The sequence below is a fragment of the Apis cerana genome, linkage group LG7 (assembly GCF_029169275.1).
Source record: "Apis cerana isolate GH-2021 linkage group LG7, AcerK_1.0, whole genome shotgun sequence".
NCBI classification, from domain to species: Eukaryota; Metazoa; Arthropoda; class Insecta; order Hymenoptera; family Apidae; genus Apis; species Apis cerana.
The window spans coordinates 10,876,421-10,891,720 of NC_083858.1; the positions used below are offsets into that span (position 1 = coordinate 10,876,421).

A 15,300-nucleotide genomic window follows, 5' to 3' on the forward strand; every position below is an offset into this window, starting at 1 on the left:
CGAAAGGTATTCCCATTAGTGATCCATTGCATCTCTCAATTATTATTATCTCTTATCCTTTCGTTTTAAAATAAATTAGCTAAATATTTTAATAAATGAAAAATCGCATTCTTTGAACTACTTTCTTAAACGTTCCTTTAATTCTGAAAAAGACGATGATAAAAATATCCTTTACAACGATGCTTAACAAACAACCACTCCTCCTCCTTCTTTTTCTTCCTCCCTTTCTCCCTCCCTCTTCTCAATTCTTATGTCAAACTTAAATTTCCATATACCATATTCTACGAAATTAAAATAACATTAATCGTAAGAACATTAACAATTAACAAAAAACACACGTTATGCAATAACAAAATTGCCACTCCAGAAAGTCGTTCCACCCCTTTCTTCCACGGGACGCTAACCTCGATTCAGATTTGAAAATAAGCTTCAAAGTCTCGACTCACAAACTGTAATTGTAATTCTCGAAGATTATTAACTCGCGATATAAAGCGTCGTAATCGAACGGAGCACAAGTAATGCAAGTCTTGTTAATCTTTTCATATTCGATTCATCGTGTAGGCTGCGGACGATCTGTGCAAAAGGGAAAAGAAAAGGGCCTGCATTCAGGAAATCGGATCGTGACGGAGGGACGAAGATGAACGATTATTCTTCTCACTCGACGCGTGAAACGAGATGCGAACAATCGAACGCAAAAACGTCGATGTATAATATAATCTTTTGTTGCTCGAAAGCGTCAGTGATTGCGTTCATTTTTAATTGTTGAAATAAAATATTGATATTTTATGTTTCACGATCGTGAAGAAGGGTGGATGCGCAAAATTAATAATTCAAATATATAATGTTAATTTTTTTGATTCTAACTATTTTAAAGGAAACGTGACAATTGTTCGAAGATTTATAAACGAGAATATAAAGTGATAATTTTGCTTCGTATAAAGTTGCGAGTATGTAGACTTTGTAATTGGTTATATATGGAGCATTTTTTTTCTTTTTTTTCAGAATTTCAGTAGATATTATTTTCGTTTTTTAAAATAGAAATTTCAGGCTATAAAATATACTCAGGTCTCAGTGCTCTATATTCCGTTGTGAAAAAAATATTTCCAGACGAAATTGTATACGAAACGTGAAAAAAGGGGAAGAAAATGATAAAAATTTGAGGATTTCGCTTTGATTTTTTTTTATATTCAAAGAAATTTTTCGCCCAAAAATAAATTGTTTCTCTGTATAACCCATATATTCATATTTTTTCAAGATAAATTTCCTTGTAAGATATCTGCTTTTATCTTTCGATTTTTAACCACTCGTTCATTCATTCCCTCGTTATTTCTACCCTTTGGTATTGCCCTTTTGAAACGGATTAAGCTTCCTTAAAGAGACGGATTGCCTATTTCCGGATAAATTTAAATCATCGGATGTTATTTTGCCGATCGAAGACTGAAAATTTAACGACACGCTTGGAACGTTGCGATATTTTTCATCCCCTTTTGTATACCTATCTCCCTTCTTTTTCTTTTTTTTTTTTTAATTTCATGGATGGGTTATCCCGTGGATTTTAATGCCTTTCACTCTCTGAGGTCGTTGCTGTAATTGTCGGCAGAGTTGTGCGCACAATTTTTTATTTTTTCTTCTTTTTTTTGTCTTTTCCATCTCTTCCTTTTTTTATTTTTTGGTAGTTGAATGGATTTGAAATTGAGGTTTTAATCGCGAGCGTTAATCCACGTCGGATAAGACTTGTCCCTTCGTTAGATTTTAGAATTGAAAAAAAATAGGAGTTGCGATGAGATATTGCGTTTTATCAATACACGTGGAAAAATAATTATTGGAAGCCTCGCTTTTGTAACAATGCGTGTCGTCATTCCGAGAATTTCGATATATAAATTTATTATACATCTGTCCAAGTACGATACATCCAGGTGAAATATATAATTAATATATCTAAACACGGTTCATTGTCTCGTGGATCTGTTCGACTTTGTTCTCGACATATAGAAGATAAAAATTCTATACATTAAGAGATCGAAAAAATCACCTCTTTCTATTTATCCCTAAAAAAATTTACGAATCATATTTTTCAAATAGGTTTATATATTCGAGTGTTTTCGAATAATAAAAGTAAAACAACTCGAATATATATATATTTATTTACATCACCCCGTATCTGGAGAACGAAAATTAATCGAATGAAAATAATTTATCGAATATCACATATATAGAAAAATATATATACATATATATACGAAAAAATCCAATCGTTCGTCTGTGTTCGAATAAAAATATTTCCACGAGCGTATGAATCGTTCATCGGAGCAAAGTGGAGTGAACGATGAATTTTTTAAAATCGATTAATGGGACTCGGTCTAATGCGGCCGATCTAATTCGCAAAGTGCATTTTACCCGGCGAGGGCGAAATATTTCGATAACGATCATCGATGACGTCAACCCCGCTATTAATTGCCATTTGTCGTAGTCATTTGTCACGAGGAGGGGGAGGGGGCGCGTTAGAAACGGGAGAAATAAAAAACCGAACTCTAATCGCGTCGCTACGTGTCGCGAATAATGAAAAAGCTCGGCGAGCTTATTGCTTCGAACTGCCGGTTCTGACGAACTACCAAACCGAACCTAATCATCGATCTTGTTGATCTAGAAAAACTTATTTCAAAAAAAAAAGTCTAATACAATCTTAATAAATTTTATGATAATTTTTAATATCTAGTATTCTTAAGATTCTAATTCTAATTTCTTTTAGAATATTCTAAGAATTTTTTGGAATTGTCTAGAATATATGAAGTAAAAAAAAATTTATATCGAAAGTATTTCACAGATCTCGAAGAAAACTTTAATGTTTGCATTACGTTGCAAAAAAACATATGTAACTTCAATCTAATCTACATGAACATAAGTATTTTAAGGAATTTTTGGAACATGGAATAGAGAAATAAAGCATAAAATGTATCTTTGGCGATTGTAACTTCGATCGCCAAAGTTTTACATTTTGTGTTTTGTTTCTGTTTTTCGAACATACAAGTATATCGGCTAGAATCACACTTATGTTAAGATTATGTTTTTTTTTCGGGATAATAGTGCAAGTTTTGAAGTTTTCTTTAAGATTCGTGAAATAAGAATCTTACCTATGGAATAGAATTACGATCTTTAGAGCAAATTTCTTATAGGAGATAAATTGTACAAGATATACAGAATGGTATATTTTTTAAATAACAAAATTTTTCTCGAGATTTTCCTGAAACACGATACGCGTTGGGATCAATTTTTCAACGTTTCAAGATAAAGCGTTTAAAATAAAAATTGAAATCCAGCAGGCAAAATCGTCAAAACGAAATCACTCCCTCTACTCCTTCTTTCTTTTTTCTTTTTTTACAGAAACGATTCTTTTCGTTCATTTGGGTAAAACGGAGAAAGAAATTCGCGACGTTAAAAATCGTTGGAGGGAGGCGACTCAACGATAACGAATGAGTAATATTAAGATAGTTTGTCCCATCGTGACGTTTATATTGCCGATGATAAAGGCCGGAATGTGGAATATATTGTTCGGGCACGACTCGAGTGGAAAGAGAATCGCAGTGGTTAAAGTTAAACGTGATCAGACAAAGGAGAAATGCATATAGTTTATAATACTTATAGAAGTATTACGGAAACAGAGATTCTCTCGAAACGAGACCAATTTCAAGGGGATAACTGTTATCGAGTTTCTTCGTTTTGTCTTTAACTTAACGTTCAATCACATTATGAATTAAATATTTCATCGTATCGATACGATCTTTATCCGATACTTGTGATTATAATTATGGATCTCGAACGAGTAACGACACGTTATTACAACATGGAAATAAATTCTTCACTCGACAGATATATAGAATTACAATAAAATAATAGTACGAAAATAAATACACTTTATCATTTATACGTTTCATTACACGTGTTTTCTAAAAACTAACGATAGTCATCGCAATTACCGATTTCCATAAATACATGCCTGAGACATTTTTCAAGATTAACAATAGTCAAAATGTAATCGATACCAATCACCGCAATTACCAATTTCCACCAAAATCCAATTACCCGCGATATTAAATTGAATTCGTCGCTCAAAGGAACAAACTCTTCGAATAAAAATCAAGTAAAAATCGTTTAAAGGAGTTTTTAATTCCGCTACGTGCCCCTAGTTTTCAGTAAAAAAAAAAAAAAAAAGAAAACGAAGTGAAAAAAAGGAAAAAAGAAAAGAGAAACAAACGATCGCAGAAAGGGCAACGTCAAATTGATGAATACCGCAAATTCGTCGAAACATCGTTCCCAGTCGATATCGATTGATGCCCGTTCCGCTTCTTTCTCTCGTCTTGTTGAATTTTATTTATGGCGCGATAAATTTGCCGTTAATAATGATCGGCCGGAATTGTAAATCGGCGAACGCAACAGATGGGATTCATTCGTAAGAGTCGTGAACCACAGCTTGCAGATGAAACGTATGCGAGTATTATATTGTAAGAAAGTTTTCAAGGTTTCTCGATCGATAAGGAGGGAAGGTAATTATTTTCTGGCGTTGACGGTAAATCTATGATCTCTTCTTCCGAGTGCGTTATACACGTATATATATATTAAGAGATTCAATGAAGTTAATCTCATCGCTTCTCGCATTTATAAATGATGAGGATGAGCTTTCAGATTTATCTTAATTATTTCTCGAAATAAATACGAAATGAATTACACTTGAGGGGAAAATATATTTGGACGATAGAATTTAATTATGGAATAGTATGGGAGAAGCTAGCAGTATATTATGGTCTGATTAGTTAGAAAGCTTATCCGAAGAATGTGCCGGTGGATATTTAAAATATTCGTAATATTCGTAATATTCATAATGCTTGTGCGCAGTATGTGCAAGCGCAAAGAGTGAAATTTAATATTGTGTCGTTTATACGCTGCGGAACTGGTAAAAGTGATTCTTCAAGGATACGTTATGCGAGTCACGAGTGCGCGACATATTCGTTCTATCTAAGTCGCGTGCGGTTCGGATAATAAAATTATACGCGAGTTCAATCTCGAGGAGCACGGATAATTCCTAATTTTCTTCTCGAGCACAATTCAATTCCTAGTAATAAAGTTAAAATTTTTATAGCAAGTACATTGATTCGAAATATCTTCAAATTTATCAGGGTTAACAGGGTGTATAAGATACGAATTACAAACGATCGAACCATACAATTATCTTAACTAAAAGAGAAATTGGAGAGGAAGAAACCGAGAACCAATACTTTCCAATTTCGACGTAGAATATTTATAATTGTAGGAAAGTTTGCTTCGGTAGCAGATTATTTATAAAGACGCATTCAAAGGAGGATACAACAAGGAGATTTTGAGATATTTGAAGGGCCGCTACTAATACCTTCCTCGAAAGTGATCGAGTAATCGCTTCGACGATAAACCTCGCCTCATAAACTCGCACGTTCGATCGTTCTGAATTACTTAACGCTCGCTATCGTTTACCACGAATAGGATAAAAATACGAGCACGCGTACGGGATACGACCTTTGCCACCATCTTATTCGTGTGCAATAACGTAATATCAAGTTTAATAATAATAAAAAAAAAAAAAAAAAAGGAAAGGAAGAAAAATCACACGATTCCTCAGCCAAGGTGGCACAAGGCGATACGCGGTAACGCGATCGTTCAGTTTTATTACGGATGTTCTCCACGGATTCTGAATTTTCCCCGTTAGAGCGGTTTTTAGAGGGCTTGGAAGGTGGAGCGGTTTAATCAGTTAAAAGGAAAGTAATGAACAGCGGACGCGCTAGAGCGCGAGCAACGCACAGATGCTCTTCCACTTGCCAAGTTTTTAACGCCAAGGAAATGTTTGAAAATGTTTGAAAATCCGGGCCCGAATATTTATTACGTTTACTTTTTCGAGTTGGGCTACTTATTTTTTTATAGAACGGTTCCTGGATTATCTAACTTGATTAATCAGTTGGATGATACTACTTTTTTTTTATTACGAATATTTGAACGTCATTCGAAAGTTAAGAAAAGTGTGAGTGGAAGGATTTTTATCTTGAATCGAACCACCATTGCAAAATACGAGATCGAGTGATCCAGAGATCCCATCGCATCTACATTTCTCGAATATTGATATATTTAGAAAATAGAAAGGAAAATATAAGAAAAGTTTCGAAACAATTCTGTCTATCTGAAAATTTCGAAGAAGGCGTACATTCTTCGATGCACAAAACGATTGTTGTCAAATATAATGCGTTGCTTTATTTCACTGGCGATTTAACGCGCTTTAAGCAATGAATTTCAAATAATCTGCGGGATCGTAGAAACCGCTCAACCTGTCATTGTTCCCTTGAACATTATTTTTCAATGACTAATTACGTACGAGGCTCGTATTAATTATCACCGATTCTCGTTGTTGCGTCGGCCGCAAATAACCGCGAAACGAAAATTCAGTTCAGTATGGGGCCATTCACGTCGAACAATGTCGGGAGAGGCTTCGCTCAGGTACATTGTGCGCGATGCGCGACCGACTAAAAAAAAAAAAAAAATAAAAAAATAAAATGAAAGAACTATGATTAATCGTGTACATTTACAACTGGAAAAAATAAAAGATGGACGTGGACGTAGGAGGAAAACATATATATGTGTGTACCTAGGCGTGTAGAGAACGTTTGTTTTTTATCTGGATTCGACCGAATATCTCGGGATTAAAGATATGAAAAATGTTTTTGTAAAAATTGCTTGGCATTGAGGGATAGATTTCTTTTTTTTTTTTTTTGTTTTTTTTTAGACGAGTGACATATTTCACATTAAATGGAATTGTATAAATTTTAATACATTAATCGATGCGAGTTCTCTCTTTCCTGCAATATTTCTCGTTTTCTCAAGAATTATCGAGAATCGTCGGGCTCAAGAGAAATTGTATATTCGTGTAAAATCTTATTATATACCCATTTTAAGAGTAATAAATTCGGTCTGAAAATAATTCTCCTCGTCAAGATCTCCACACGTATTTGTTGCACACAAAACCGACTTTTAACAAAGAACATTTTATTCTCATATCTTCAATCCTTATTAGTCAGCTTATAATATAATAGCCTGACCGGGGAGCTCACGCGTACGCAGAAGAACAAAGCAGCGGGGAAAGAAGAGAAAAGAGAAGAAAAGAAGAAGGAGAAAAAAAACGAAGGGAACAAAGGGAGGAAAAAACGATGTGTCGTGGGTTTTATTTTTATCAGTTTTCCAACCAGACATATTTCCCAGTGAAATTGGCCGGCAAACTTTTACGCGGTGGCCGCGTAATATTGACCTCGGTTTGTTCACACGTAAATAAATACGATTAATCGTAACACCGCGCCGCGAGACTTTTTCGCCGTTTCGCTTCTCATGCGAAACACCGCCCTTTTATAAATCATCCAACCCCCTCCGCCCTAGTTTTTGATCGCGTGATTTATGGATCAATTGTTTCGTGCTCCATTCAAACCGGTGCGCCAGTGTCATTGGGCGGCCGTCGGACCTCGGCCGGAAGAAGAATGACATTCGAAATGAAATTCGACAAATTTCATGGGGGGGACAACGTTTCGATGATTTTTTTATTTTTTTCCTTTTTTTTTTTTCGATAAGTTATTCGCACGATTCCTTCGAGTGTGCAGCTCCTGCGGAGAGAAAGGTTTATTAAGATCTCCGCGAAATCTTGTTTCGTTCTATCCTAGTATATTTTCCAAGATTTCACTTTGTTGATTTTCCCAGTCGTATGGAGAATTCGTTTGAATTTTTTTAAATCCTCCAATTCAGGGATTAAAATTTTTTTTAAGTTTTGTATCATTTAGATTGGAACATTTAAAAATTTAAATGTAACGATAAGTGAAATGATGTTAAGAATCAATAATTCATTCGACTTTCTCACGATGAAAATTATGTTTATAAATTCTTATGATTCTTTGAACGAATATTTTCTAAATAATTAACAACTTACTTGAAGCTTCTTCTAAAATAACTCCATAATTGTATTTTTTGTCACGGACAATTTTTTTTTTCTCACTCTTCTATCCAATTTATCCTACAAATATTCCATTAACGAAAGATCAGAAGGCACTCCGCTACTATTTTTTCTCTGCAAATTTTTAACAATTTTAATAAATCAAACTTAGTATATGTAAAATTATAAATAAATGATTAAAACTAACTAATTAATATTATAATATTCTCTTCGATCAATCGCAAATATTGGGTTTGATTTATTCGAGAATATCTTCTAATTAAAAAACAATTTTGGTAAATCGATACATTATTAAATTGCTACAGTGACTAAATTCATAGCCTCGTTGAATATGATATTATTAATCGAAGCATGGCTCAACAAATTCAAAAAATCACATTCTTTGCTTGAAAAATTACTCCCTCTATTCAATCAACACTCCATCGATATTAATTTATTTACACATTACGATATATAGAAAACACTCCAATTCGATATTGAGATCAGCTTCGAGCTTTAAATATTACTCAACTTATTCTCGAATAATCTTTCGCAATCTTGGATATTTTCTCATTTAACGTAGACTTTCAGACTCACCTCGAAAGACCGAACTAGAACCGGCTTGAACGAACGACTCTGAATTCGATTCTGGACTCGAACGTGTTACAAGGAATGCTCTTAAAACGCCGACTTTAAACGCAGCCAAAGCAAATTTCGCGGCTTTGAAAAGCGGCGCCAATTCCGGCCGGATATGCAATGAGTAAGCGATGCGTGAACCCGAGTCGCGGCCGGAAGCAGAGCCTATTTGTATTGCTCCACCGCAACTATAGGGCACCGCGCGCTAATGTTAGGCGTACGCAGCGTTTCTGAGCGTGATTTTATCGCCGCGGTTTCGAGGCGAACGCGGTCGCCATTTTTATTCCCACCACGAATTTCGCGCCCACGGATCTTCCGATTGCGAGCTTCGTCATTTTCGAACGTTGTCGAGCGATTGTGATTATTTTGGAACAGCGGTGAGTTCTTCTATAACTTTAATTAATAGTTTTTAGAAATTGTAAGTGCACGCTCATTTTTTAATTTTATGTAATGTATTTTGAACTTTCTAAAATACCGAATGAATTAGTTTGTAAGGGGATAATTATTTTGGAGTAGACAATAGTTGAATTCGGAAGGGTCGAAGATAAAATTCGTGATAATTTAGTTATTTATCCTGAAATATGGATATACAATTTCTAAAATATTCTGTCGGTAAATGCATACTAATTTAGTAACGGCAAATTCGTGTATTTTACACGAAGTGTAAGTGTATATTGTAGTAATATGATTTTCTACGATACTGTTACTGCGCACGAGGAAAGCCTCGTTAACATTGTGAATGTTTACAGCACCGATCGATACGTTAAAATTTAATCTTCGATACCTGTGCCTCATGATTTTTCTATTATCAGGATCATCAATTCCGCTCGTTTCGATAAATATCCAAAATGTTGAAACGTAACAGCTATTTCCTATCTCGCGTATCGATTCGCGAGTTTGAACAATTTTAGATTCGATCGGGCATAGAGGAATTTTGGAAAGTTCCAAATATCCACATAACTTGTCAAACGTACTAAACTTTCATGTTTCGAACGAAAAGAGTCATATAGATACAAATGTTCAACCTCTATATACGATATCGACGTACACTTTACGTAAAAAGTAAGAAATACGATATAATGTCTTTGTTATAGGTAATAAAATTTACGTATATTTCAATAGTTTGAATATTTCTGTTACGATCGTATTCGAGTCATAGATGAATATTATATTTCCTATTTCTTTAACTATAATTTTTATAACGATATTTAAAATCATAAAATCGTACGAATTTATTTACATTTTCTATTTTTTAACTTTTTAAAAAAATCACGAACTGTTTCTGCATTAATTTTAATTCCAATTCATCTGGAAATTCAAAAGCAATTAATTTGTTTTTCCTAATTTTTATCAGTAAACGGAATATATTATATCGATCGCTGATGTAGAGATCAATACAATACGTATAAAAAAAAGAAAAGTATCAAATCATGTGTGATCAATCGAGTTTACGTGGAATCATATCGTAACCGTATCGCGAACGTTAGCGTTCTGAAAACCCGTGTCGCTGTGTTATTGCTTCTGACTCGATTTAACTACCGAATTTATACGGGATGCTTGCTATATGCAAATGGATGGCGCGAAGCTTCGAGCTTTTAATCGTGACCCGACCGGCTTAACCACCTACCGAATCCGACATTGAAACCATTTTCTCGTAATTCTGGAGAATCGTCAGCCTATATCCGCGACTTAACCTCGATCATCCTCGATCGTGAATCGATGCGACCATCTCTTCTTCTTTTTGTACTTTCTTTTCGAGGGAACCTTCCACTTCGTTCATTTAAATATGCAAAAATTCGCATCGAATTGAATGCTCGATAATGCATAATTGTGATGTTTTTAAGACTGGAATTAGAAGTAGAGCAAGTTAAATCGAACGGTTCGTGTACTTTATCGACGTGTAAATAGTGCTTTTTGACGAAATTAATATTAGTTTTTATTCGGACGGCAATTATTTTAATAGTTAATTCAATTTCACTCAACGAAATATATTAATATCGCGCGAATTTCGATTCGAATTGACAATCGCGTGACATCAAGGATAAAATTACCAATTATACGTAATATAAATTATTTAAATTTCAATAGCTTTGAATTCGGATAATTTTAACGGAATTAATTTTAAAAATCAATTAATCAAAATTAAAATCGTTATTTCGAAACGAAATATTATATACGTTTCAGCCTCTAATCGAATCTGTTTAAAAAAAAAAAATTCAAATTGAAAATTATAATTCCTACCCTTTCTAACCCTGCATCACGCAGTTAACGAAATACTCGAATGCTCGTTCACAAATAACGAATAAGAAAAAACGACCGATTGATGAAACCAAAAACTTTTTCACGCGGTATTTAAAAATTTTTTTGAATAAAAGTACACAAGGAAACAGTTTCGCGAATTTTTTCCCACTATACCTTTGAATCGTTGGAATCGAATCGAATTAGCTCGACGCTAATTATATGCGTTTTAATCCGTCGACTCGGGATGCACGAGCTTGATTGCAGGGCATTATAATTAAATTTTAATTCGATTAAAATTTGTTATAATCGGCCCACGCAAAGTCATCCGTCCTCCCCCGTCGTCCAAACGATTTTTTTTTTTTCGTTTAACTTTTCGGGATTAAAGCGAAAGTTTTTCCGCTCGCCTTCGGGCGAGATACGAATATTTCGTTGTGCTTCTCGAGAACCATCCTCGAGAACGAGAATTCCATAACTGATGTTCGTTGATCGAGCGTATTATGCTTACTATCGTTTCGTACGGAACTGTGTGTTTATATACATAAACCGAGGCGAAAGATTTCCGAGAATGTCGGAGAAAGGAGAGGGGGGTCGGATATCAACGGATTTCTCGATGCTAGAGACAATAACCGCGTGTATATTCGAACGGAGGAAAAAGTTATCGTTGGTTGGAATAGTTTTGTCGGGCGGATACATTCAGATTCGGGGTTCACTTGTACTGAAATTCTCTTCTTCTGGATGGATTTGAATTTTCAAAAAACCGTCTAAGAGGGCCGAGTATCAAGACATCGATATTAAAGATAAATCTTGTGGAATAAATAAAGGGGTTTACATTTTTGAAATTCAAATATATTTTCTTCTTTTTTTTTTTTTTCAAAGCTTTCAAATCTAGCAACGAATGTATTTTTTGGCGTCGAATGGAATTGTAATGCGAGAAATATTATATATCGATAATATTTCGCGGAGATGTAAGTTTCTATTTCGAGAGAGCACATTATTTTCGAAATATTTAAATAAAATTTCGCGTGTTCGAAGAAATATCGTGGAATAATAAAAGATCGTCGAGGGGAGAGATCCATCAGAGAATCTCCATCTCGTTCGAATCGAAAAATACAATAATAAAAATCTACAAGCCTGGAGAAAATTTAATCTAAAGATCACAGGATACAACATTTTCTATTCCCCCTCTTAACAATCGACCACACGAAATTCCTATAAAAGTAAAATTTATTACCTCTTTTTAGATCCAACAACCATTAACCGAAAAACACCTTTGGAAGGAAAATCCTGGAAATCGAACAATCGATCCATCGGATCGGTTTACATAATTACAAGATTCACTCGTTAAATTCACCCAATCTTGCAATAAAACCTACATATTTTCAAACAGGGATAGGGAGGAAAACGAATTTCGATCCTTTATTGACCCCTCTCGTCTCACTCTGTACGTATGAAAGCGTATGCACGCGAGCTGTTGGCCGAAATGCACCACGGCCAGATTCTTACATGCAAAACAGTTGATGGCGATCAATGGGTGGCGGCGCCGCGGAAGGAGATTGAAGGTGATGGGCAGAACAGACGGCGAAGCCTGGCCACGAGGCATTCAACGAGGCTAACTCTATCCCGGCAAATTACATTTCCATCCCGGTGCGTGATAGGTGCAGCAAACATGCCCGTCAACGTCCGACCGAGTTTCTCCCTGATTAGTTACACTCGACGCACGGATTATATTTCCAAAGGCAATTAATTAACCAACTTCCTCGTGAGTCGCGCGACGTGTCACTATATATACATATATATGTAATGGCGGGAGGACAGTGGCCGGTTGGACGGGACAGGGTTTTGGAAAATGAAATTTCTCAGCGGGGCCGCTTTAATGGAAACTGTCGCCGAAAACGTCAGGATAAAGCCTCTTCGATCGACGATCGAAACGATTGAACTGGTCTCGATGTACTCGAGACGAGGTCTTTCTTATTTTTCGAGTATTCCGTGTTATTGTCGATAGCTAATGGTAAAGGAAATTATTGGAAATATCGTTATCGCGTGAATGTAGACACGTGAATAGTCTCTATTACATAATTATTGGTTTATTGCTAGTAATGGTTGGAAAAATTATTTAACGATTATTTTTATGCAATAATTTAAGTGATTTCATATTCTCGATTATTAAGAAGTTTCTAAGGACAAGTTTAGTCAATTTCGTTTAAAATATAGGATTAGTCGAATTTAATCGATCCAACAGTTAAAATTCATCTCTCAATTACTGTCAATATATTGAAATTTCGATTTCCGTCCTGTAATGTCAAATCACGAGAGCCTCGAGCCTTCAATAATCCTAAATCCCGTTGAATATCAAATCTTGCTTTAATATTTTCAAAGAAAATTCGCAGAAATTCCGACGAAGGGAAATTAAAACGTGTCCCTGCGCAAGATTTCCCGTGGTTCCCGCGTTTCGGCCAGCTTAACGTCGTTGCCGGAAACGTTCAAGTTTCCAGTTTTGCTTACATCCCGTGAAACGAATTTGGAATTTGCGATGCAACGTTTGCGTAATTTTCGTCTATAAATTTATCGAACAAATGGCGATCGTGATGATTATGCATATATTTATCGAAAATGCATATTTTGTCCTTTTTGTCGTGAGACAGTTCATCGATAATAACTTTCACTCTCGATATAATATCCATTAACGAACAATAACTTTCGAGAGTATAGCGCGAAACGTACGATACACTGTAACCATAAGAGTGGAAAATAGAGTTTGAAAAAAATAAAAATTATTTCTCGTCAACGGCATTAAATGCAAGCCCAGTTCTACTTTACAACTTAAGTCGACAAGATAGGGGAATGGGGAACGTTGTTTCGAAACGACAAGCCACGGATGTCCCGCAATGGCGAGTGAATAACACGAAAAACGAATATCGTTCGTGATAAAGTCGGCTCGGCTGACCAACGGTAAACTACTCCACTTGTCGCGAGCATATTGCATACGGGCTGTCAGCTCGCGTTACGCGTACACGCCAACGCGATTACCTCGGTGGAAATATTTCACGATAACCCGGATAGGGTTAAACGAGATACCATTTAATACACCGCGAGCCGCGTGAACATTTTGTTCAGTTTGCACCGCGTTAATTATGAGCACGTCAAGGCTTGCCTATATACTTCCGTTCACGTTGTACGCGTTACGTATCCCGTATGGAATGGATTTAATTTCGCGTTAATCCCGTGAATAATAACACGATTGATACATTTCCCTAATCGGTTTACTAAAATTCAACGTATATATTTATCCATTAAACCAACAACGATAAACGTATAAACGTCTCTTTAAAATTTCTCTTTTGAAAACTTCTGACAGAAAACTCGGTCTTAAAGGAGAACGAAAATCATCCACTCACCCAATCAAGTGTCTCTAGCACAGCTGTGGAGCTGGCCTATTGTTATCCTCGACGGTAGCGCCTCGTTGCACATCCGATCGCCTCAAGATCGTTTCCCCAACTCGCATCGAGGTATTGCCGATCGAAGAACCATTTCCTCGTCGATCACCGAGTCCTTCCTCATTCCGTTCCCTTCACTTCGAAACAAACTCGGTCGAAACACCGTCCGCCGCGACGTCACACGTGATCGGCTCGATCTCGTATATCCACATACGGTTGATAAAAGCATACGAGTGACTCGCTCTTATTTCGACGAAAAACACGTCCAACGATGATACATGGATACGATGGAAAGGATGCACGTGAGGAAAAAGAGGGGAGGAATGACGTTCGTAACGAGAGGGATGCCCGAGGCAAAACAAAAGCAAGATAGAGGGAACGACGTTACGCACGCGGTGGCCAGTCGCAGACTGAACTCGCGATCCGCGAGTAGCATCGATTTCGGTGGAGGGGGAAGAGACTACCTGCCGTGAGTGGAAGGGAGGGGTTGGAGGGGGGCGCGAGGGTGGAAGGGACGAGGGCGGACGAGGCACAACGAGAGGAGCAGTCAACCTATACGCGTGTCTAACAGTCGCGTTGGACGAGAGCTTATTTCGCTTCGTGAGAGCTGCTTTAGAACTAGAGAGAGGGAGAGAGAGAGAGCGTAGGCGTGAGTGTACATTCCGTCTGGTCGAAATGACGCGTGGAGACGATCGTGAAAATATGAACGGAAATTTTACTTTTTACTTACTCTGGAACTATTATCTGGTGTTTGTTAATGCGATGTAATTGAAAAATTGTATTTGTATCTAAGATGCATAAGCGAAGGAATTTGTCAGAAAAGAATAGTTTTAGAATTAATGTCGAAGTGAATGTTAGTCCTAGTCCGGGTAATAGTCCTTTTGTATTAATTAAACGAAAAATACTGATCGAATCAGATGGATTTTTATGTACGAACAATTTAATTTGATCAATAGATTCATGTAAACAGAGCTTTATGTGTAATATTTGGAGGAGAATGTC

The 15,300-nt window shown here is 36.2% G+C and overlaps 1 protein-coding gene across 3 annotated transcripts in view; it reads right to left on the reverse strand.

Annotated features, from left to right (window-relative positions):
• Positions 1-14,710, reverse strand: part of LOC107999418 (discoidin domain-containing receptor 2) — a 135,396-nt gene extending 120,686 nt beyond the window's left edge. For 2 of the 3 annotated variants that reach the window (XM_062077192.1, XM_062077190.1), the window contains exon 1: positions 14,260-14,710. The gene's annotated coding sequence lies outside the window, so the exon portion shown is untranslated. The remainder of the gene's footprint in view (positions 1-14,259) is intronic. The other variant, XM_062077191.1, reaches the window with a different exon arrangement.
• Positions 14,711-15,300: the final 590 nt, after the last annotated feature.